Source organism: Salmo trutta, chromosome 4 (genome assembly GCF_901001165.1).
Source record: "Salmo trutta chromosome 4, fSalTru1.1, whole genome shotgun sequence".
Taxonomy (NCBI): domain Eukaryota; kingdom Metazoa; phylum Chordata; class Actinopteri; order Salmoniformes; family Salmonidae; genus Salmo; species Salmo trutta.
In genome coordinates, this window is record NC_042960.1 from 604,336 (window position 1) to 628,828 (window position 24,493).

General features: G+C 40.7%; 1 protein-coding gene across 1 annotated transcript in view; it reads right to left on the bottom strand.

The window, feature by feature from the left end:
- LOC115191644 (GTPase IMAP family member 8-like) overlaps positions 1-23,924 on the bottom strand; it is a 46,147-nt gene extending 22,223 nt beyond the window's left edge. Inside the window, exon 1 of the mRNA XM_029749447.1 lies at positions 23,863-23,924. The gene's annotated coding sequence lies outside the window, so the exon portion shown is untranslated. The remainder of the gene's footprint in view (positions 1-23,862) is intronic.
- Positions 23,925-24,493: the final 569 nt, after the last annotated feature.

The window sequence follows — 24,493 nt, forward strand, 5'->3', positions numbered from 1 at the left end:
ACCATGGGAGGCCCACAGTTTCTACCGTTAGGTGTTGGCGAAAAAACTACTACTCATGGCACAGAGACTTGAAGAGGAAATTACCGTTTATATACCTTATCCCCACCTCTTCTACATAAATGTTCTTTCCCGTTTAGGTCTATCCTTCCTGTCATGCTACCATCTCTTCGTGTCACACCCTGATCTGTTTCACATGTCTTTGTGCTTGCCTCCACCACCCACCAGGTGTCTCCCATCTCCCCTTATTATCCCCTGTGTTTTATTTATTTATTTCACCTTTATTTAACCAGGTAGGCCAGTTGAGTACAAGTTCTCATTTACAACAGAGACCTGGCCAAAATAAAGCAAAGCAGTTCGACAAAAACTACAACACAGAGTTACACATAAACAAACGTTCAGTCAATAACACAATAGAAAAATCTATGTGTGCAAATGTAGTAGGATTAGGGAGGTATGGCAATAAATAGGCAATAAATAGGCCATAGAGGCAAAATAATAAAAATGTGGCATTGACAGTGGAATGATAGATGTGCAGATGATGATGTGCAGGTAGAGATACTGGGGTGCAAAAGAGCAAAAAAACGAATAACAATATGAGGATGAGCTAGTTTGGTGAGCTATTTACAGATGGTCTGTGTGCCGGTACAGTGATTGGTAAACTGCTCTGACAGCTGATGCTTAAAGTTAGAGAGGGGGATATAAGTCTCCAGCTTCAGTGATATTTGCATTTCGTTCCAGTCATTGGCAGCAGAGAACTGGAAGGAAAGGCAGCCAAATAGGTGTTGGCTTTGGGGATGACCAGTGAAATATACTTGCTGGAGCGCGGGCTATGGGGGGGTGTTGCTAAGGTGACCAGTGAGCTTTGATAAGGCGGGGCTTTACCTAGCATAGACTTACAAATGACCTGGAGCCAGTGGGTTTGGTGACGAATATGTAGCGAGGGCCAGCCAACAAGAGCACACAGGTCGCAGTGGTGGGTAGTATATGGGGCTCTCGTAACAAAACGGATGGCACTGTAATAGACTACATCCAGCTTGCTGAGCAGTTTTTGCAAAACACATTCAGTGACCCAGTACTGACAGAAGTCCCGCCTCCAGCGGGAATCCCATGTGGCTTCGGCCTTAGGGAAAAGTGAACCTAGTGGTGAATGTACCCTAACATTTGAACTACGGTTTACACTTAAGATATCCAATCAATGGAGATTGTATGGATTATCGTCTCATTCAATTTAATAAGAAAGTGTTGAACATACCTTAATGTTCTTCCATTCAAATGAGACACTTTTAAACTTTGCATATTAACCTGGATAACCTAACTTCTCAGGTCAATTAAAGTTTAATTCCCAGATAGCCTATCCTGATATGATTAATCATTATCATTGATTAATTAATTCAATTTGCTTTTGCAAATTCATTCACGTCCAACTTCCACATTACTGGTACAGTACTGATGGTTCGGTAACATCTATAAATAGATTAAACTTGTCTTTGCAGCTTCCAACGAATTCCAAACTGAAAATTTGAAAAAAATAGTAAAAGCTTTTCTTCTACATTTTTCTAATAATGTACAAGCTATCAGAGGAGGTGGTCACCAGGGTAGGTTTTAATAGTCACAGTGGGAACAACATCCCCTATACACTTCCTGATGAACTCAGTCACCGTGTCCATGTACATGTAAATGTTATTCTCAGAGGCAACCCAGAACATATCCCAGTCCGCGTGATCAAAACATGGATTCTAATTGGTCAGACCAGCGTTAAATAGACCTTAGTACGGGTACTTCCTGTTTGACTTTCTGCCTATAGGAAGGGAGGAGCAGGGTGGAATTGTGATCTGATATGCCAAAGGGAGGGCCTTGTAGCCATCCCTGAAGGGGGAGTAACAATGGTCAAGAGTTTTTGATGCGTGAGTACTACAGGCCATGTGTTGATAGAACTTCGGTAGACTTTTCCTAAATTTGCTTTGTTAAAATCCCCAGCTACAATAAATGCGGCCTCAGTTTGCACAAAGTCCAGTATAGGGCCGTCGTGGTATCGGCTTGAGGGGGAATAAACACGGCTGTGACTATAACTGAAGAGAATTCTCTTGGGAGGTAATACAGTCGTCATATGATTGTATGGTATTCTAGGCAGGCTGAACAAGAGGACTTGAGTTCCTGTAAGTTATCACAATCACACCATGAGTAGTTAATCATGAAACATACACAACCGCCTTTTTTCTTCCCTTTATTCCTGTCTGTGCGATGTACTGAGAACCCAGCTGGCTGTATGGATGGGGACAGTATATCCGGAGAGAGTCATGGTTCTGTAAAACAGAGTATATTACAGTCCCTGATGTCTCTCTGTAATGAGATCCCCGCACTGAGCTCGTCTACTTTATTGTCCAGGGACTGGACATTAGCGAGTAATATACTCAAATCGGTGGATGATGTGCACGCCTCCTGAGTCAGACTAGAATACCACTCCAAATATCTCTTCTCTGCCGGCGTCTTGGAGCAGCCTCTGGGATAAGTTCCATTGCCCTGGGGGGTACGAACAAAGGATACAATTCGGGAAAGCAGTATTTCTGGTCGTAATGCTGCTGAGTTTCCCCCGCTCTGATATCCACAAGCTCTTTTCGGCTTTATGTAATAACACAAAATACTTTCTGGGCTAATAATGTGGCCAAGAGGCAACCAGTGGCCAAGAGGCAACCAGGTTTTTGCTAAAATGGCCTGGTAAAGTTCATGATGCCATTTAATTTATATGTGTGTGTGTGTGGGGGGGGGGGATGTCTATGTGTGTGTGGATGTGTGTGTGTGTATGTATGTGTAGGTGTGTGCTTGTGTGCGTGAGTGATTGCAGTTGGTCAGTCCAGATCAAGTGTTCAGCACTCTGATGGCTTGTCAAGAGAAACAGTCTCTGAGCCTGTTGGTCTTAGACCCAATGCTCAGATAGTGTCTGGCCATGTGGGGTACTTGATGATGCTGCGGGACTTCCTCATGCACCGCTTTGAGTAGACGTCCTGACTGGGAAGGGAGCACGGCCCCAGTGATGTACTGGGCCACCTTCGATACCTGCTGGAGGGCCTTGCGGTCGTGGACAGAGCACTTCCCGTACCAGGCCATGATGCAGCCAGTCAGGACGCTAACGATGGTACAGCGGTAGAATATGGAGAGTACCCGGGGGGGACATGACAAATTTCTTCAGCCGCCTTAGGCGCTGTTGCGCCCTCTTGGCGAGAGTGGTGGTGTTGTTGGTCCATGTCAAGTTCTCGGTGATGTGGATGCCAAGGAACTTAAAACTGCTGACTCTCTCCACTGCAGTCCCATCGATGGGGCATGTCTTCTGTTTCCTGAAGTCAATACAACATGCCTACCACTTTGAAGATGCAAAATATTTTTTATTATGAAACAAACAAGAAATAAGACAAACAAAGTCAATACTTTGTAGAGCCACGTTTTGCAGCAATTACAGCTGCATGTCTCTTGGGGTATGTCTCTATAAGCTTGGCACATCTAGCCACTGGGATTTTTTCCCATTTTTCAAGGCAAAACTGCTCCAGCTCCTTCAAGGTGGATGGGTTCCGCTGGTGTACAGCAATCTTTAAGTCATACCACAAATTCTCAATTGGATTGAGGTCTGGGCTTTGACTAGGCCATTCCAAGAGATATAAATGTTTCCCCACCACTCGAGTGTTGCTTTAGCAGTATGCTTAGGGTCATTGTCCTGCTGGAAGGTGAACCTCCGTCCCAGTCTCAAATCTCTGGAAGACTGAAACAGGTTTCCCTCAAGAATTTCCCTGTATTTAGCGCCATCCATCATTCCTTCAATTCTGACCAGTTTCCCAGTCCCTGCCGATTAAAAACATCCCCACAGCATGATGCTGCCACCACCATGCTTCACTGTGGGGATGGTGTTCTCAGGGTGATGAGAGGTGTTGGGTTTGCACCAGACATAGCGTTTTCCTTGATGGCCAAAAAGCTCAATATTAGTCTCATCTAACCAGAGTACCTTCTTCCATATGTTTGGGGAGTCTCCCACATACCTTTTGGCGAACACCAAATGGATTTACTTATTTTTTTCTTTAAGCAATGGCTTTTTTTCTGGCCACTCTTCCATAAAGCCCAGCTCTGTGGAGTGTACGGCTTAAACTGGTTCTATGGACAGATACTCCAATATCTGCTGTGGAGCTTTGCACCTCTTTCAGGGTTATCTTTGGTATCTTTGTTGGCTCTCTGATTAATGCCCTCCTTGCCTGGTCCGTGAGTTTTGGTGGGCGGCCCTCTCTTGGCAGGTTTGTTGTGGTGCCATATTCTTCAATTTTTTTAATTATAGATTTATTGGTGCTCCGTGGGATGTTCAAAGTTTCTGATATTTTTTTATAACCCAACCCCAATCTGTACTTCTCCACAACTTTGTCCCTGATCTGTTTGGAGAGCTCCTTGGTCTTCATGGTGCCACTTGCTTGGTGGTACCCATTGCTTAGTGGTGTTCAGAACAGGTGTATATATACTGAGATCATGTGACAGATCATGTGACACTTAGATTGCACACAGGTGGACTTTATTTCACCAATTATGTGACTTTTGAATGTAATTGGTTGCACCAGATCTTCTTTAGGGGCTTCATAGCAAAGGGGGTGAATACATATGCACTCACCACTTTTCCCTTTTTTTTCGTTTCACTTCACCAATTTGGACTATTTTGTATGTCCATTATATGAAATCAAAATAAAAATCCATTTAAATGACCCCCATTTAAATCACCCCCTTAAAAAAGTGCTTTCTGGACCGTTTTTTGAAATTCTTTTGATTTGTTTGTCAATTACACATGTATAAGAACTGTATGAACATACTTTTGTCATATTTTATTGACATCATTTTTTAAATATTTTTTGCTTCTCCATATGATTTCATAGGAAGTCAAAAGTCGAAGTCAAAAGTCACTTTTTTTCTCTTTTTTTTGCCAAATGCCATAAGAAATGTCCAAATGAAATGTCCACTAATTTTTTTGTCAATTACACATGTATGAAAGTATTGAATGTGCCAAATCACAGCAAAAATCCAATAAATGGCGAGCGCACTCCACCGTGAATTTTCTTATTGCAAATGTAACACAAGTCAAGACCCAACAGTAAAATTTAGAAAATTTGAAAGTTTTTTCAAAAACGTATCAACCCCTTAAAAAAGTGCTTTCTGGACCGTTTTTCTAAATTCTTTCGATTGTTTTGTCAATTATACATGTATAAGAACTGCATGAACATACTTTTGTCATATTTTATTGTCATATTTTTTTTTTACTTGTCCATAAGGCATATGTTTTGTCCATTTGCAATATGATTTCATAGGAAGTCAAAAGTTGAAGTGAAAAGTCACTTTTTTTTCTTTTTTTTGCCAAATGCCATAAGAAATGTCCAAATACAATATGAAAGTATTGAATGTGCCAAATCAGGATGTTTTGTCCATTTGCCATGGACGATCATAGGAAGTCGGTTTCCAAACCCAAAAGTCAGTGAACCATGTCCAAATGGCATTTATACTGCCCAAATGATATATAGCCCAATTTTAAGCCATGAATCAACCTAGATGGTCTACTTGTCATGTATGATGAGGGAGAAGTGGGACTCTGTTGTTTTTTAACGATTTTTTAAAAAACATCTAAAATGACCATGGGCACTATTGGATGGGCACGGGTGGGGGGTGCTCCCTACCCAACCGTAGACCCCTTGCTCCCCCCTAAAAGCATTAAAAAACATTTAAAAATGTGCTTCTGATGACCCATTCCAATCACCAGGTGTACGGCTGTACATTTGCAATATGTTTCAATGGGCATTTATCATCACAAATTTGACATGCTCAAAAATACTGCAGAAATGCATAATTGACTGGCCTGATGAACTCGGGATGGCCGGGCAGTGACTGTGGTTCCTCTCCATCACTCGTTGTGTTGATTTCATCATGTCCATTTGGTGATGATTTTTCACTGTTGAATCATATTGCAAATGCGCGTTACATTTGCAATATGTTTCAATGGGCATTTAGCATCACGAATTTGACATGCTCAAAAATACTGCAGAAATGCATAATTGACTGGCCCGATGAACTCGAGATGGCCGGGCAGTGACTGTGGTTCCTCTCCATCGATCGATGGTGACATGAGAGAAGTGGGACTCACACTCACTGTTTAAACATATTGCAAATGTACAAAAGTCACCCAGCAAGTCAGCATACATCAGTCAATTAGATATCATTCTGACACCAAACTGATACCATCTGACACTAAATCCACTTTTTCCAACTCGTTTAGAAGCCAACTATCACATATTTCAGAACAGGCCCATAATTCATAGCGCCTTTAGTTTAAAACATAATAAAAACATAAAACACATAGTTACGTTCTAGCTGCGGGTCCAGCTCTGACATTATGTGTAGGCCTATGTGAGGTGACCCCGATACGACGACCATTACAACCTGGTCTTGCGACTCTGGGACATTTCTAAATGTCGTCATTTTCGTGATGTCAAAATGAATTGAAGTTATTGCAAATGTACGAGGCTGTTTCTCGGTCTGAGAACCGTCTAGAGCCACATAACTCACCATGCACTATCGACTTGAGCTCTAGAACAGGTTTCTAAAGTTTCAGAGCTCTAGGTCTGACGGTTCTTTGATAGTTTGAACGAAGGTAACTATTGCAGGCTCTGTATGTCTCTAAGCCCCACACTGTGTCACTATGTCCTAGCTATGTGTGTGTGTTAGTTTTCTGGGGAAATCTGATGTGATAAATGACTGATTTACAGTTCATGAGGGTTACCTAGTCACACATGTGAAGTTTCGAAATGATCTGACTTTTTTAACCCTTCGAAACAGCCCCTGTGACCCATATTTAAGGCACTTCCGGTTGGCACAAGAAGCTATAAGTAAACACATATCCTGATTGGGGTATGTCTTACAGAATCCTGAGTTTAAAGTCTTTACGTTAAGAATTGACTGATCTACATAGGGTTGAATGCAGTGATTTTCACAATCTGCAGGCTAGTTAAATCAAAACACCTTTAGGGTGTTTTTAACAACTTCCGGTTGCTCCAGGAAGCTTAGAATCGACACAGGTAGACCTCATAGTGGCCTGATGGTATGTCATCGAAGACAGGTTCATAAGGCATTTATAACCCACATAGGCTTCAGGTTGAATTTAGGGGAATAGGCAATGTATTCCAATTGGGAGAAAAGTCATTGCAAACATTTTGATGTTAACACCTTCTTTTCACTGTTAAAACCTCTTACATCTACACGTTCCGCTAGCGGAACGATTGCTCCAATATCCAATGATGGGCGGGGCGCGAAATTCAAACTCCTCTAAATCCGAAAACTTACACTTTTCAAACATATGACTATTTTACAGCTATTTAAAGACAAGACTCTCCTTTATCTAACCAAACTGTCCGATTTCAAAAAGGCTTTACAGCGAAAGCAAAACATTAGATTATGTCAGCAGAGTACCCAGCCAGAAATAATCACACAGCCATTTTTCAAGCTAGCATATCATGTCACATAAACCCAAACCATATCTAAATGCAGCACTAACCTTTGATGATCTTCATCAGATGACACACCTAGGACATTGTGTTATACAATACATGCATGTCTGTTCAATCAAGTTCATATTTATATCAAAAAACAGCTTTTTACATTAGCATGTGACGTTCAGAACTAGCATTCCCACCGAACACTTCCGGTGATTTTACTAAATTACTCACGATAAACGTTCACAAAAAGCATAACAATTATTTTAAGAATTATAGATACAGAACTCCTCTATGCACTCGATATGTCCGATTTTAAAATAGCTTTTCGGATGAAGCACATTTTGCAATAATGTAAGTACATAGCCCGGCGTTACAGGGCTAGCTATTTAGACACCCTGCAAGTTTAGCCTTCACCAAAATCACATTTCCTATAAGAAAAATGTTCTTACCTTGCTTGTTCTTCATCAGAATACACTGCCAGGACTTCTACTTCAATAACAAATGTAGGTTTGGTCCCAAATAATCCATCGTTATATCCAAACAGCGACGTTTTGTTCGTGCGTTCTAGACGCTATCCCAACGCTAAATCTCGGCCACGAGCATGACGCAAAATATGACAAAAAATTTCTAAATATTCCATTACCGTACTTCGAAGCATGTCAACCGCTGTTTAAAACCAATATTTATGCAATTTATCTCGTAGAGAAGCGATAATATTCCGACCGGGAATCTGCCTGTCTGTAAACTGAGGAAAAAAACGAAAGCCGGGGGCGGGGCGTGTCACGCGCCTAAGGCTTAGACCATTGAGTGACCACTTAGCTTTTGCCTTCCTGTGCTTCAGCCAGGGCTTTGAATTACGTCATTCCTGTTTTTCCCGGGCTATGAGACCTCATTGGAGACGTGTGAATTGTCACGTAAGAGCAGAGATCCTTTGTAAACGATAGAGATAATAAAGAAGGGCAAGAAATGTTCAGACAGGGTACTTCCTGAACAGAAGCATCTCAGGTTTTTGCCTGCCATAGGAGTTCTGTTATACTCACAGACACCATTCAAACAGTTTCAGAAACTTTGGAGTGTTTTCTCTCCAAAGCTAATAATTATATGCATATTCCAGTTTCTGGGCAGGACTAATAATCAGATTAAATCGGGTACGTTTTTTATCCAGCCGTGAAAACACTGCCCCCTAGCCATAACAGGTTAAGGGTTAATGCCACATGGTCAAGGTTATGCTTGCACAGATTGGGAGGACCTCAGGAACATTCCTGAGGTCGAATTGTGCGTCTAACCCTAACGGTTCTCTCGCTGTCACCCAAAAGCACTTGAAATATAGGGCCAGGCCAGGCTTCATTTTGGGCCTACTTTTTCTCACGGTCGCTGTGCTTAGACCGAGCGAGCTACGGTCAAGCGGGGCATCTCGTTGAACTCGGCACAGCCTAGAGATAATGTTAATGCCATTGCAGGCTCAGTGTGTCTTTAAGCACCGCACTGTGTCACTCCATCCTTGCTGTGTGTGTGTGTGTGTGTGTGTGAGAGAGCTTTTCTTTGACATCTGTTGGGAGAAATGACTGATTTACAGTTCATGAGGGTTACCTAGTCACACATATGAAGTTGTGGAAAGATCTGACCTTTTTAACCCTTCGAAACAGCCCCTATTACACCATTTTAAGGCACTTCTGGTTGACACAGGAAGCTGAAAATGAACACATATCCTCCTTGGGTTAGGCTCTTATAGAATATTGAGTTTTAAGTCTTTACGTTAAGAACTGACTTATTTACAGAGGGTTTAATGAGTGTGTGTTATTTCAGAAAATCACAGAAAATCAAAGAAATCTCGCAGAGCTCCGAAACCCGCCTTAACCTCTCTCGGGTATGTGGGACGATTTCGTCCCACCTACGTAACAGCTACTGAAATTCCAGTGGCGCGATTTTTGAATCGTTAGAAATACTATTACTTCAATTTCTCAAACATATGACTATTTTACAGCTATTTAAAGACAAGAATCTCGTTAATCTAACCCCACTGTCCGATTTCAAAAAGGCTTTACAACGAAAGCAAAACATTAGATTATGTCAGCAGAGTGCCCAGCCAGAAAAAATCATACAGCCATTTTTCAAGCTAGCATATCATGTCACATAAACCCAAACCACAGCTAAATGCAGCACTAACCTTTGATGATCTTCATCAGATGACACACCTAGGACATTGTGTTATACAATACATGCATGTCTGTTCAATCAAGTTCATATTTATATCAAAAAACTGCTTTTTGCATTAGCATGTGACGTTCAGAAAAAGCATAACCCCCGCAAACTTCCGGAGAATTTACTAACAGTTTGCTAAATTACTCACGATAAACGTTCACAAAAAGCATAACAATTATTTTAAGAATTATAGATACATTACTCCTCTATGCACTCGATATGTCCGATTTTAAAATAGCTTTTCGGATGAAGCACATTTTGCAATAATCTAAGTACATAGCCCGGCATTACAGGGCTAGCTATTTAGATACCCACCCAGGTCAGCCTCCACCAAAATCACATTTCCTATAAGAAAAATGTTCTTACCTTGCTTGTTCTTCATCAGAATACACTGCCAGGACTTCTACTTCAATAACAAATGTTGGTTTGGTCCCAAATAATCCATCGTTATATCCAAACAGCGACGTTTTGTTCGTGAGTTCTAGAATGCTTCTTCACGGTCTCGCGCATGGCGCATTGGCGTGTCAAAAATGTCTAAATATTCCATTACCGTACTTCGAAGCATGTCAACCGCTGTTTAAAACCAATTTTTATGCCATTCAACTCGTAGATTAGTGATAATATTCCGACCGGGAGTATGCATTGAGCCTAAACAGCCGAATAAAATTTCTCCTCAGAAGCGACTCATGCACGCGCATCATTCAAAGGTCCTCGGAGCAGCCACTTACAAAAGGTGATAATGTGTTTCAGCCTGAGGCTCCCTCGTAAACCTTCAGGTTTTTCGCGGGCTCTGAGAGCCTATTGGAGCCCTGGGAATTGTCACGTTACAGCTAAGATCCTTACTTTTCAATAAAAAGATGCAAGACGCACGACTCCTTGTCAGACAGGGTACTTCCTGCTTGAAACCTTGTCAGGTTTTTGCCTGCCATAGGAGTTCTGTTATACTCACAGACACCATTCAAACAGTTTTAGAAAATTCAGAGTGTTTTCTATCCAAACCTGAACAATAATATGCATATTCTAGCTTCTGAGTTGGTGTAGGAGGCAGTTAAAAATGGGAACATATTTTTTCCAAAATTCTCAATACTGCCCCCTAGCCCAGACAGGTTAATGGATTCATCTGAACACGCTGCAACTGGATCTGTAACTTTTTCGAAAAAAACCCACTTTTTTTGAGCATCACCAATTGTACATTGTACGATTTCTCTTAAATTACGATAGATAAATGTCTGGTTCTTTTTTTCCTGACACCGTAGGTTCATGTACTTTGATGTGAAGCGGTCAAATTAGTGCTCTATTTTTGTTTTTGACCTTTAATCCCACAAAAATGGCCTTAACTCAAAAAGCGTTGAGGCCTCGACTCCATCTTGTTCGGAGCCAAATGCCCATTATGCCAAACATATGCTCGCCAAGTTTCATCTTCAAAATATTTTCCGTTTAGGAGAAAAGGCCATGTCGTGAATCGTGATGTTTTGTACATTTGCAATATGATTCCATTCGCCCTCTTGTGGTATTTGCTGGGACAGGTGAAAAAAGACCAAAATTTGAACATTTTATAAAACGGAAACCGAATGTCCGAGAGACTCCGTTCGATGACTTCCCGGAAGATCCGGTGCACGGCCCGACGCCGTCCGCGAATTTTACAAACGTTCACGGACGTCTAGTAAGGGACCGTACATTTGCAATATGGACTTTCTCATCAACCATACAGCAAATGTCAAAATGTTCCCTTCATGTATGTTATTGTTATTTTACTGTGTTACTTTTTATTTTATATTTTACTTTAATTTATTGAGTAAATATTTTCTTAACTCCATTTCTTGAACTGCATTGTTGGCGGAAGCCCTGGCCAACATCCAGTGAAGTTGCAGTGCGCCAAATTCAAAAACAGAAATACTCATAATAAGAATTCTGAAAACATACAAGTGTTATACATCAGTTTAAAGATTAACTTCTTGTTAATCCAGCCGCTGTGTCAGATTTCAAAAAGGCTTTACGGCGAAAGCATACCATGCGATTATCTGAGGACAGCGCCCAGCTAACAAAACATTACATACAGTTACCAGCCAAGTAGATGAATCACAAAAGTCAGAAATAGCGATAAATGAATCATTTACCTTTGATGATCTTCATATGGTTGCACTCACATGACTCCCAGTTACACAATAAATGATCGATAAAGATCCTCTTTATATCCAAAAACCTCCGTTTGGCTGGCGAGTTTTGTTCGGTAATCAACTAGCTCCAGGGCGCGCACAACAGGCAGACAAAAAGTCAAAATAGTATAGGTAAAGTTTGGAAATATGTCAAACGATGTTTAGAATCAATCCTCAGGTTCTTTTTAGCATAAATAAGCAATGATATTTCAACCGGACAATCGCGTTGTCAATAGAAAGCGGAAAATCAACAAACGGCGCGCTCTCAGACAGACCAGTCATAGAAAGTGGTCTTACTCACTCACTCATTTTTCACAATACAAGCTTGAAACAATTTCTAACGACTGTTGACATCTAGTGGAAGCCATAGGAAGTGTGGATGGTTGTTTCCTTGTATAGTCTAAGCACCTTACGGGACTGTTTTCGTCGTTTGTTTTGTGTAAGTGTTTTGTTTTTTCCTTCGAATAAAAGAAGATGTTTAATATACCCGCTGCAGTTTGGTCCACTCCATACGACGACTGTTACATTAAGGGCTTGTAAGTAAGCATTTCATTTGTATTCGGTGCATGTGACAAAAAGAATGTATTTGAAATACGAGATCCCGACTTAAAAAAAACTTTCATAACAACTTCCAAGTCCTTAACATAGGTTGGAAACTCAGTTATTATCTTTGGACCCAGACTTTCCCTACATGCTGAACTCTGACATCAGCTACCATGGAAATGACTTTGATGGCAGCATCTTCTGCAGTTAAATACAACAACAAAACTTTATTTATCAAAATAAACATAACTATATGTTTTTTGAACACTATAAATTGTTTGCTAACATTTCCAAGTTCCTACTCCAAGTTGAGAAGTCATTCCTCTGATAACTCTAAACTCTGATAGGACTTGAATGTGGCAATAGACCTTGGAGAGAAAAAACAAGGAAGTGAAAATATGCAGCATAAAAGAAAAGTATGAGCTGACTGAAAAACAGTTGGTGGTGGTGGGGAGGTAGGGTAGATTAAGATGTACTTTAAACTATAGAATCAAGGACTACATTCTTAATGCAACACAACACTAACTTCATACACTTGGGCTCTTTCTCAGTTGTCTAAAACTTTTCCCTCTCCTTCACTGATCTGAAAGAACTGATCAGGTGAAAGTTAAGCCAGCCTAATGATGAGCTTCCTTCTGCCATACTGTTTCCACCTGTGAACATTTTTCCAACTAGTGCAGATGAAGGGGAAGAGTCAAGGAGAAGATGGATTTTTAGACAATTGAGAAAGAGCCTCTGGCCAGGTTCAGTAGCGAAACGTGATTGAAAATTGCAGATAGAAGTGCTATGAATAAAGTGGACATGATTCCTTCTTTTCTACATGTCAGAGAGGCATGTTTGTTCTACATAACATATTTCTATCTGAACGTTCCTAAACATTGCATGCTGCTGAAGGCCCCCTTGGTCTGATCACATGTCCACAGATGACATACCAAGATCACCATCAAGTGGTCAATTCTCATACTGCTAAAACGTTTCTGAGAACGACTAGTTTCTATCTATTCAATCTGACCTTTTTTAAAGGGCAATTGCACTTCCTGATTTGGCTCTGTTTTTCATCAATGCTCAATAAGAACTACTAGCGGCCATGACTGAAGGTAAATGAGAGTTGTCTCGGAGGTGTGGTTAGACATGGGTGTTTCTTGGGTGCGTCTGCCATTCAATCACAACAAACAAGTGCAGTAATGAGTACAGCGAGGTAAGCTATGGAGAGAACAAAGTTTTGAGGACATCTCTCCTCCCGACCGACTCGCCATCTCAAGATGGTCAGCTAATTCAATTCTATGTAGGCTAAAGCTAGTCCTTGATCATGACTCTCAGTTCTATATGTAGGCTAAAGCTAGTCCTTGATCATGACTCTCAGTTCCATGTGTAGGCTAAAGCTAGTCCTTGATCATGACTCTCAGTTCTATATGTAGGCTAAAGCTAGTCCTTGATCATGACTCTCAGTTCTATGTGTAGGCTAAAGCTAGTCCTTGATCATGACTCTCAGTTCCATGTGTAGGCTAAAGCTAGTCCTTGATCATGACTCAGTTCTATATGTAGGCTAAAGCTAGTCCTTGATCATGACTCTCAGTTCTATGTGTAGGCTAAAGCTAGTCCTTGATCATGACTCTCAGTTCCATTATATTACACGAGTCATTGGACGAAGGTGTCTTCTGTAAGGGGGAGTTTTGTTAAGATAGCTGACACTCGGTCTGAACATTAACATGCATTGCTTGCGGTATGGTTTTGGAAGCATAAGGACCCCATCTTTCATATCAGAGAGGGGAAAAAACATTGATACACACCTTGATAAGGTTAGTGTTAGATGGAAACATCTCCATGTTACAGCACTTGGTTACAGAAAACAGACATTAGACAAGAAGCGACCACCTCTGCTAATGAGCTATGTAGCATGCTCTGAACACCTGTGCTAATGAGCCATGTAGCATGCTCTGAACACCTGTGCTAATGAGCCATGTAGCATGCTCTGAACACATGTGTGTAAGCATAACTCAGGAAGTGTAGTTTTGTCAGATGGAGACACCCATAGCTGAATGAATCTGTGCTAAACTGCTACAGTAAGTGTAAATTTTTTATTTGAAGAATTATTTCTCGCTGATGAAAGAAAAGGGCCATATGTTTCGAAAGCCGTAACGTAAGCGATTATTGTTGTTTCTAAATGTTAAAACACTGAGTCAGTATTGTAGTTCACATCAGGCAGTCATGGGCAAAGCTAATGGCTGAGAACTGTAGGGAGAAGGCAGAATGCTGCCTACAGATTTTGAAAACCAGGCTTAAGCCTGCGCTGACCTTGTGTTTAGCCAAGCTGACAGCAGCTAGCTGATAAGTCTTTCTGGGTAAGTCTCTAAGAGCTTTCCACACCTGGATTGTGCAACATGTACCCATTATTATTTTCAAAATTCCTCAAGCTCTGTCAAACTGGTTGTTGATCATTGCTAGACAACAATTTTCAGTACTTGCCATAGATTTTCAAGTAAATGTAAGTAGAAACTGTACCTCGGCCACTCAGAAACATTAACTGTCTTCTTGGAAAGCAACTCCAGTGTAGCTTTGGCCTTGTGTTTTATATTATTGTCCTGCTAAAAGGTGAATTAATCTCCCAGAGTCAGGTGGAAAGCAAACTAAACCAGGATGTCCTCTAGGATTCTGCCTGTGCTTAGCTCCATTCTGTTTCTTTTTTATTCTGAAAAACTACCAGTCCTTAACAATTACAAGCACACCCATAACATGATGGAGCCACCACTACGCTTGAAAATATGGAGAGTTGTACTCAGTAATGTGTTGTATTGGATTTGTATTCAGGACAAAAAGTTCATTCCATTGCCACATTTTTTGCAGAATTACTTTATTGCCTTGTTGCAAAAAGGCTGCATGTTTTTAAATATTTTTATTCTGTACAGGCTTCCTTTTCTCTCTATTAGATTAGTGGTGTGGTGTAACTATAATGTTTTTAATCCATCCTCTGTTTTTCTCCTATCACAGCCATTGGCCTCACAGTCATTGGCCCCATTGGCCTCATGGTGAAATCCCTGAGCGATTGCCTTCCTCTCCGGCAACTGAATTGGGAAGGACACCTGTATATTTGTAGTGACTGGCTGTATTGATACACCATCCAAAGTGTAATTAATAACTTCACCATTCTCGTAGGGATATTCAAAGTCTGCTTTTTTATTTATTTTGACCCATCTACCAATAGGTGCCCTTCTTTACAAGGCATTGGAAAACTTTCCTGGTCTTTGAGGTTGAATCTGTGTTTGAAATTCACTGCTTGACTGAGGGCCCTTACAGATCATTTGTATGTTATGTTAACCACTATTATTTACACAGAGTGAGTCCATGCAACTTATTACAGTATGTGACTTGTTTTAAGCACCTTTTTACTCCTGAACTTATTTAGGCTTTCCATAAAAAAAGGGTTGAATTCTTATTGACTGAAGGCATTTCAGCTTCATTTTTAAATTAATTAGGAAAATAACATTCCACTTTGACATTATGGGGTATTGCGTGTAGGACACTGACAAAAACATCTATGTAATCCAGTTTAAATTCAGGCTCTAACACAACAAAATGTGGGTAAAGTCAAGGGGTGTGAGAACTGTCTTAAGGCACTGTAACAATGTGCAAATATTACACTTGTCTTTCGTCTTATTGTAATTCACAGCTGATACAGATACTGCACCTACAGTTGAAGTCGGAAGTTTACATACATTATTTAACTTTTAACTCACTGTATCACAATTCCAGTGGGTCAGAAGTTTACATACACTAAGTTGACTGTGCCTTTAAACAGCTTGGAAAATTCCAGAAAATGATGTCGTGGCTTTAGAAGCTTCTGATAGGCTAATTGACATCATTTGAGTCAATTGGAGGTGTACCTGTGGATGTATTTCAAGGCCTACCTTCAAACTCAGTGCCTCTTTGCTTGACATCATGGGAAAATAAAAATAAAAAACAGCCAAGACCTCAGAAAAACAATTGTACACCTCCACAAGTCTGGTTCATCCTTGGGAGCAATTTTCTAGCACCTGAAGGTACCACATTCATCTGTACAAACAATAGTACGCAAGTAGGAACCCCATGGGACCACGCAGCCGTCACACTGCTCAGGAAGGAGACGCGTTCTGTCTCCTAGAGATGAACGTACTTTGGTGCAAAAAGTGAAAATCTATCCCAGAACAACAGCAAAGGACCTTGTGAAGATGCTGGAGGAAACGGGTACAAAAGTATCTATATCCACAGTAAAACGAGTCCTATATCGATATAACCTGAAAGGCTGCTCAGCAAGGACAAATCCAATACTCCAAAACCACCATAAAAAAGCCAGACTACGGTTTGCAAGTGCACATGGGGACAAAGATCATACTTTTTGGAGAAATGTAATCTGGTGTGATGAAACAAAAATAGAACTGTTTGGGCATAATGACCATCGTTATGTTTGGAGGAAAAAAGGGGAGCCTTGCAAGCCGAAGAACACCATCCCAACCCTGAAGCACGGGGGTGGCAGCATCATGTTGTGGGGTGCTTTGCTGCAGGAGGGACTGGTGCACTTCACAAAATAGATGGCATCATGAGGTAGTAAAATTATGTGGATATATTGAAGCAACATCTCCAGACATCAGTCAGGAAGTTAAAGCTTGGTCGCAAATGGGTCTTCCAAATGGACAATGACCACAAGCATACTTCCAAAGATGTGGAAAATGGCTTAAGGACAACAAAGTCAAGGTAGCCCTGACCTCATCCTATAGAAAATTTGTGGGCAGAACTGAAAAAGTGTGTGCGAGCAAGGTGGTCTACAAACCTGACTCAGTTACACCAGCTCTGTCAGGAGGAATGGGCCAAAATGTACCCAACTTAATGTGGAAGGCTCCCTGAACATTTGACCCAAGTTAAACAATTTAAAGGCAATGCTTCCAAATACTAATTGAGTGTATGTAAACTTCTGGCCCACTGGGAATGTGATGAAAGTAATAAAAGCTCAAATAAATCATTCTCTACTATTATTCTGACATTTGATTTTCTTAAAATATAGTGGTGATCCTAACTGACCTAAAACAGGGCATTTTTACTAGGATTAAATGTCAGGAATTGTGAAAAACAGATTTTTAAAATGTTTTTGGCTAAGGTGTATGTAAACTTCCGACTATAACTGTACTTCAGTACAAAAATTGTCCCAATTTAGACAATTTTAAAATGTATTTAATATAATTTAATGCTAATAAAATAAGAATAAAATGGACATTTAAATGTGTTTTAAATTCTTACAATTTAGGTAATTTAAATATACTTAAGTATTTTTTATCACAGATATACTTAAATATATTAATGAAGCATTTTTTTTTTTAATGAATCTAAAGTTCTCCCCATACTTTTTTGTGTAGGCTCAATATCCTTCAATGCCAGTACATTATAAAGTAAGTCTGGAATTCATTCCCTAATATGATTATATATCCTTGATGTAACACAGTTAATATATTCACATTTATTTTTGGTACAGTATAGGCAGATGCAAGTGTTGATGTCCTGGCAAATGTGATTCTGGCAGAGGGGTCTGAAAGTGCAGGAGGACATTTACATAATAGTGCTACAGAATGTGGAGAAGGAGCAGTAGAAGGAAAGAAAGTTGGCTCAAGGAAATCAAGTGACCTTTGCCATTGGAGAAGGAACATCAGGAGCCAGCAGAGGAAGAGTGGCAAGTTCGACCGTGACCAGTTGGGGCCATATAGTATCGCAAGAATTGAGTGGAAGAATTTCAGACCTGATTTCTAAGGAAGATATGTTGACTCCAATGATCAACACTGTCCACCTGGTTATGTTCAAAGAGGAGAAGGAAAGAATCCCACACAAACCCTCCCTATGCTGCCTCTTCTGCTGGTCACTCTGCTGCCTCTTCTCCTGGTCACTCTGCTGGCTCTTCTGCTGGCTCTTTCTGCAGGTCTCTCCTTCACCCACAATGTTTTTTGCTCCCCCTCATTGTTCTTTTGTTGTCCTTCATACTTTATCCTACCTTCACCCATCTTGACCCCTTTGACCAACCTCCCAAATCAGTTCCCCACCATAACATAACCTCCCACAATCACCAGACCTCAGCTTCCGCCTCCACCATCACAGACCTCTGCTTCCGCCTCCCACCATCATCAGACCTCAGGTTCAGCTTCAGCTTCAGCCTTCCACCATCACCAGACCTCAGGTTCAGCTTCAGCCTCCCACCATCACAAGACATCAGCTTCCGCCTCCCACCATCATCATACCTTAGGTTCAGCTTCAACCTCACACCATCACCAGACCTCCACCACTGCCTGCCACAATCGTCTGTGCCCCCTTGTTCTCTATATCTCCTGATCCCGTTTCCCCTCCTGTATTGCCTGCCTCCACAATTAGTGCACCAAGCTTTTTCAGGGATGCATCTGGCTTCAAGGTAAATGATGAAGATTATGTGTTTTGATTAAAGGTAAGACATTTATCCACATTTCAATTAACAAACGGTAACACCATCTTGTTTCCTGGGAAAGCTGGGGGCATTTTGTGGAGTAGAGTGGGCCCCTATACACTGTTCTCGTCCACCCTTGAGTGCCTTTCACCAGGAAGGGACCGAGAAAGTGAGGTATGGCTTTAGTTTTGACCACTTTGTTGTCATGATTTAGTAAGTGTACGATCCTAAGTATTTTTAAATACATGACTTGCTTTCAAATGTCAGCCATTTGGAGTGGGCAGTAGAAAGATATGAAGAAAGTCTTTGAACAAGACTATAGATCGCTAATACCCCTTATTCCTGTTGTGTTTTCAGATTAATGTCACACAATATAACTTCCAAATCAAATCCATTTTAATAGGTTTTGTACACATATTTAGTAAATGTTATCGTGGGTGTACCAAAATGCTTATGTTCTTACCTCCAACAGTGCAGTAATACCTAACAACACACGCAACAACGAAATACTAGAACTAGTAATGGCAGAGTCCGGAATGTAAATATATACAGTATCAGACACAAGGTTGGACACATCTACTCATTAAAGGGTTTTTCTTAATTTTTTACTATTTTCTACATTTTATAATAATGAAGACATCAAAGCTATGGAATCATGCAGTAACCAAAAGTGTTAAACAAATCAAAATATATGCTATATTTGATATTCTTAAAAGTAGCTACGAGGCCATCGAACCGTGCAAAGAAGGTGTTTAACTTGTCCAGGAGCATCAGCGACGTGGCTGGTTTACCATTTATTATCCATGATAGCCTGGAGTCCCTGACACATACGTCTTGTGACTGAACCTTTTAATTGTGACTCCACTTTGTCTCTGTACTGACGTTTTGCCTGTATGATTGCCTTAGAGGGCAGAGCTGGACTGTTTGTACTCGTCCATGTTCCCAGTCACCTTGCCACTGTTAAATGCAGTGGTTCACTCTTTCAATTTTGTGTCAATGTTGCCATCTATCTATGGCTTTTGGTTTGAATAGGTTCAAATCATCACCGTGGGAACAACATCCCCTATGCACTTCCTGATGAACTCAGTCATCGTATCAGTGTATACGTCAATTTTATTCTGAGGCAACCCTGAACATATCCCAGTCCACGTGACCAAAATAATCTTGAAGCATAGATTCCGATTGGTCCGACCAATGTTGAATGGTCTTCCTGTTTAAGGTTCGCCTTTAGGAAGGGAGGAGCAGAATGGAAGCATGATCAGATTTGCCCAAGGTAGGGCGGTGGAGGGCCTGATATCCATCCTGGAAGGGGGGAGTAGCAATGGTCCAGAACTTTTGAAGAGTGAGTAGCGCATGCCATGTATTGAAAACACTTTGGTAGCGTTTCCCTCAGACTATATTAAAGTCCCCAGCAGTAGTCCAGTGTAGTTCTTTGAGAGCATTGGTGGTGTCGGCTTGAGGTGGAATATACACGGTCGTGATGATGGCCAAAGAGAGAGAGGTAAAGATGTTGTCATTTGATAGTGAGCTATTCCAGATCAGGGGAGAAAAAGGACTTGAGTTCATTTACATTACCACAGTCACACCATACTGTAAGTAGTTAACCATGAAACATACATCTCAGCCTAACTTTTTCCTGGAGAGCTCTTTCTTCCTGTCCACGTGATGTCCTGAGAACCCAGCTGGTTGTATGGGCGGGGACATTGGCGATTAATATACTAGGAAGTGGTGGATGCTATGCACAACTCCTGAGTTAGACTAAAAGTCCACTCCATATTCCCCGTATCTGTCGGCTGCATCTTGGAGCAGCCCCTGGGATAAGTGGAAATGCCTCAGGGGGTACGAACTAAGGATCCAATTCAGGAAAGTCTAATATCTAAAAGTTATTTCCGGCTCTAGGTAATAATGCAAGAAACGAAAGAAATAACACAACAACAACAAAAATACTGTAAAGTTGGTAAGGAGCTAGGAACAGGCTGTCTATGTCTATCGGTGCGATCTTGTACATTGTGCTTGAGGCGGTGAACAAACATCACTGGGCACAGGCAATTCAACTTCTATTCCACGTTGGTTCAACGTAATTACATTGAAATGAAGTGAAAACAACGTTGATTCCACCAGTGTGTACCCAGTGAGTAATAGTATGTGTGAACATGTCACATATGTTACCTTCTTTGCAGTTCACAAGAAAATGTAAATTAATGTGTTGCTGTTGAACTTCTGGTGACTTTGTGCAGAGACACGGCTACCCATTATCCATTTGGAAATGTTCCAGTCTACCTGTAGACTGATGAAATGTTTTGTACCAAGGAAATGACAGAGCGATTTCTGAATAGCGCATCATGGTGTCTGTGTTGATGTATCAGATAAAACAAGTGAGGTGGGGGATATGCAGACGCTTACATTTAGATTGTCATGAAAAGCAAAGACTATCAGACAAATACTAAGCCACCTTAACAGGGGAACACAGAAAGATACCTACACCTCCTGTTTTCTGATGACAGCGCTTTTGTTGTTCTTTCTCAGAGTGAGAGGGATGGGTGTGGCTTCATGACAATGATCACAACAGCAGCTGCTCACCGACTCGACAGCTCCAACACAGTTATACCATATTTTACTCAGGCAATTACAATTGAAAAAAATGTTCAAAGTTCCTGTCTGTGTAAGTGGCCGTTTCCTCTATCACTTGAGCAAGCTTTTCTCGTTTGAGTAAGCTTTTCCCCTTGAGCTTACGGTCCCTCTATAATATCTGACATGCTCACTCGAGAGGAACAGCTGGCTCTAGTTTACTTATTGTCCCCTTTCCGCTCGCCGTACCCCGACCAGAAACCTTTGCCAGTGAGATGTGTCACCCTGGGGCACCCCGTCAGCAGGGTGGGAGCAATATGTACATCAGTGGCTCCACACCGATCAGAAAAAATTTGAGTGTCTCGCTTTCTCTACCATCTCTGGTTACACCCCCAACACCTCCAAAACATCAGGGCTGCGTTCAGTACGTTTTTACATTCTGAAATGTTGAATTAAACGGACAAGGTGCTGTACTAAATGACCAGTTGAAAAACGGGGAGGGGTTGGGTTGTCGGTTGGGGAACGCTATCAGCATGGCCACTGCCCTTTAAATATGTCACTCATTGCCTCAAGCCACACTTCGCCACACTCACCAAACGGCAGCAAACATACAGTACCTCAAAGTCTGTTCAAGAACGTTGAACGGGGAAACGTGTTGTTCAGTAGCAAATGTTCAAGCGAACTGAATGCACCTCATCTATGTGGGTGTTAGCTATCACCAATTAATGCTTGATCTGATTGAATCTAGGGGCTCTATTCAAATAGAGGGTATTTAGCCAACATCCACATAGCGGTTGTTTTGGCAGTGTCGGAGATGGAACTGCGTTAGAGCTGTCAAATCTACAAGCGGAAAGCAGACATTACCATTGGCTACACCAAGTCGCATTAAGATAAATCCCATGCAGCCTTTTTACAAGTTCGATCATTGGAATGTGAGATGTCATTTCCATCTCGATTAGGCTGATATAAATCCTCATTATTCAGTATGAGTCATAATACCCACAAAACCTAGCGGTCAAACAGGGAAATGGTTCCAATCGTTTTTCCACCATACATTTTTCCCATAGGGGATTTTTAGAAACCTTTAAAATAAGGGCTGTGTTTTGTGTAGACTTACCCTGATAACCATGTAAATCTCTCTAGGATTGATAAAGGTGACTTTATCAATATATTCACCTGTATTCACCCACTCCTCCCTGTATTTATAATGCTAATTAGCTGCTAATTAGCTGCGAATGTGGCTATCATAAAGAACTACAAATGCCATGATAATCTGGACGAGACTGCCGAATCGGGGCAAAGGTAAGAATCTCTGTATTAACCATCGAATGTTCGTTAAATGTATAAGTCGGCTAAATATATTTACATTTACAATTCTGTGGACTGTCTTGTGCAAGGTTTAAATTGACACAATATTTAGTTTAATGATTTTCAATTTGAGCTTCATTATTTCTATATAGCCTACACTTTCTCGTTCTGAACTTCTAACACAAGTGGGATGGATGTGGCTTTGTGACAATGATCACAAGAGCAGCTGCTCACCATTTGACAGCTCCAACGCAGTTACTCCTTCGACACCGCCAAAACATCAGCTGTGCAGGTGTCGGCTATCTCCGGTTAATGCTTGATCTGATTAGATCTAGACCTAGACCTAAGATTGTTTTACTCCAATGTTACAATGTAAATGTAAACAAACACTGTATAGCCAACAACATCATTAAAAATACATTGTAAGTCACGGATGGTCAGTACTCCCATAGCTGTGTCTATGAATTTGAGTGTGGCTACATTTCTCCAGACTCATCCCTTAGCTTTTTAGCAAAACAGGGGCAGGGAATACGCTTTGTTATTGTTTCAGTTAAGGATTCTATCTTTAAAAGGGTAAGAGAGCTTTTATAGTTCAGGCTTCAAATTATTGAATTCATTGCCAGACATCATTAGAAATGCAGAAGATGTATTAAATAATTGAGACCATTTTAGTCCTTTTTTAGGAATGTGCATAATAACTCAATCATAATGTCTACATCATAATGCCTACATCATAATACCTATATCATACTGCCTATATCATACTGCCTATATCATAATAACTAAATAATAATGCCTATATCATAATGCCTATATCATAATAACAAAATAATAATGCCTACATCATAATGCCTATATCATAATGCCTATATCATAATACCTACATCATAATGCCTATATCATAATACCTATATTTACTAATGACATGTATTCATTAGTTACTCTCGTTACAATAAACATATTATAGAAGGCTTTGAAATAAATAAATTGCATGTGCAGTATTTGCAAAAGATTCACAGGTATTAAACTTCATCATACTTCCTTTTTGAATGTCAATTTGGAAAGAACACCCATTTGTAATATCAAAACATGCAACAATAACGTGGTTCAGGCTTGGGTCTTGTAATAATAACTTTATAGATGCCCTTACCTTTGCCTGTCTGTTGTGTTGGGTATCTGGAGTCGTATGTCTACAAGTGGAGAAGCGGCTGTTTTATATGATGTGGAGTGATGTGGGGTGCAGTTGTACTTCATGAAGTGATTGGTCACCCTCATCTTAAAGGCATTCTCTTTCTAGTCAGTCACGCGATTTCTTGTAAATCCTGGGTTGAGTTGCTGCCAAACTACATTGCTGACGCACTCCAGATCTTACAACGTCTGGATAGTTATTAAATATATCAGGAGGATACATAAGCAAATAAAAGATGACTGGTCATTGGTCAGAATAATCAGATCAGATTGTGATGTTATGCAGTGGGCCAAAAACTCCAACCCACCTGAAAAGGCAAAAATTCCAGGCATTTTCTTTTTTCAAAAAGCTCTTACACTAAAATGTTCACAATGTCAGCGTGTTATTTCAACCTGATGAAATATCATCAAACAAACACAGGTGAGTAAGAACTTCTTGGGTGAATAACGTAATAACTTCAACTAATCATGTAATAACATACAAAATCAATGTGTTGACATGGCATATTATCAGAGAGAGAGAGACAGGGAGGGAGGGAAAGATAATGGAAGAGGAGAAGGCTGCCACTACAGTCCAGTGTTTCAAGACAAGT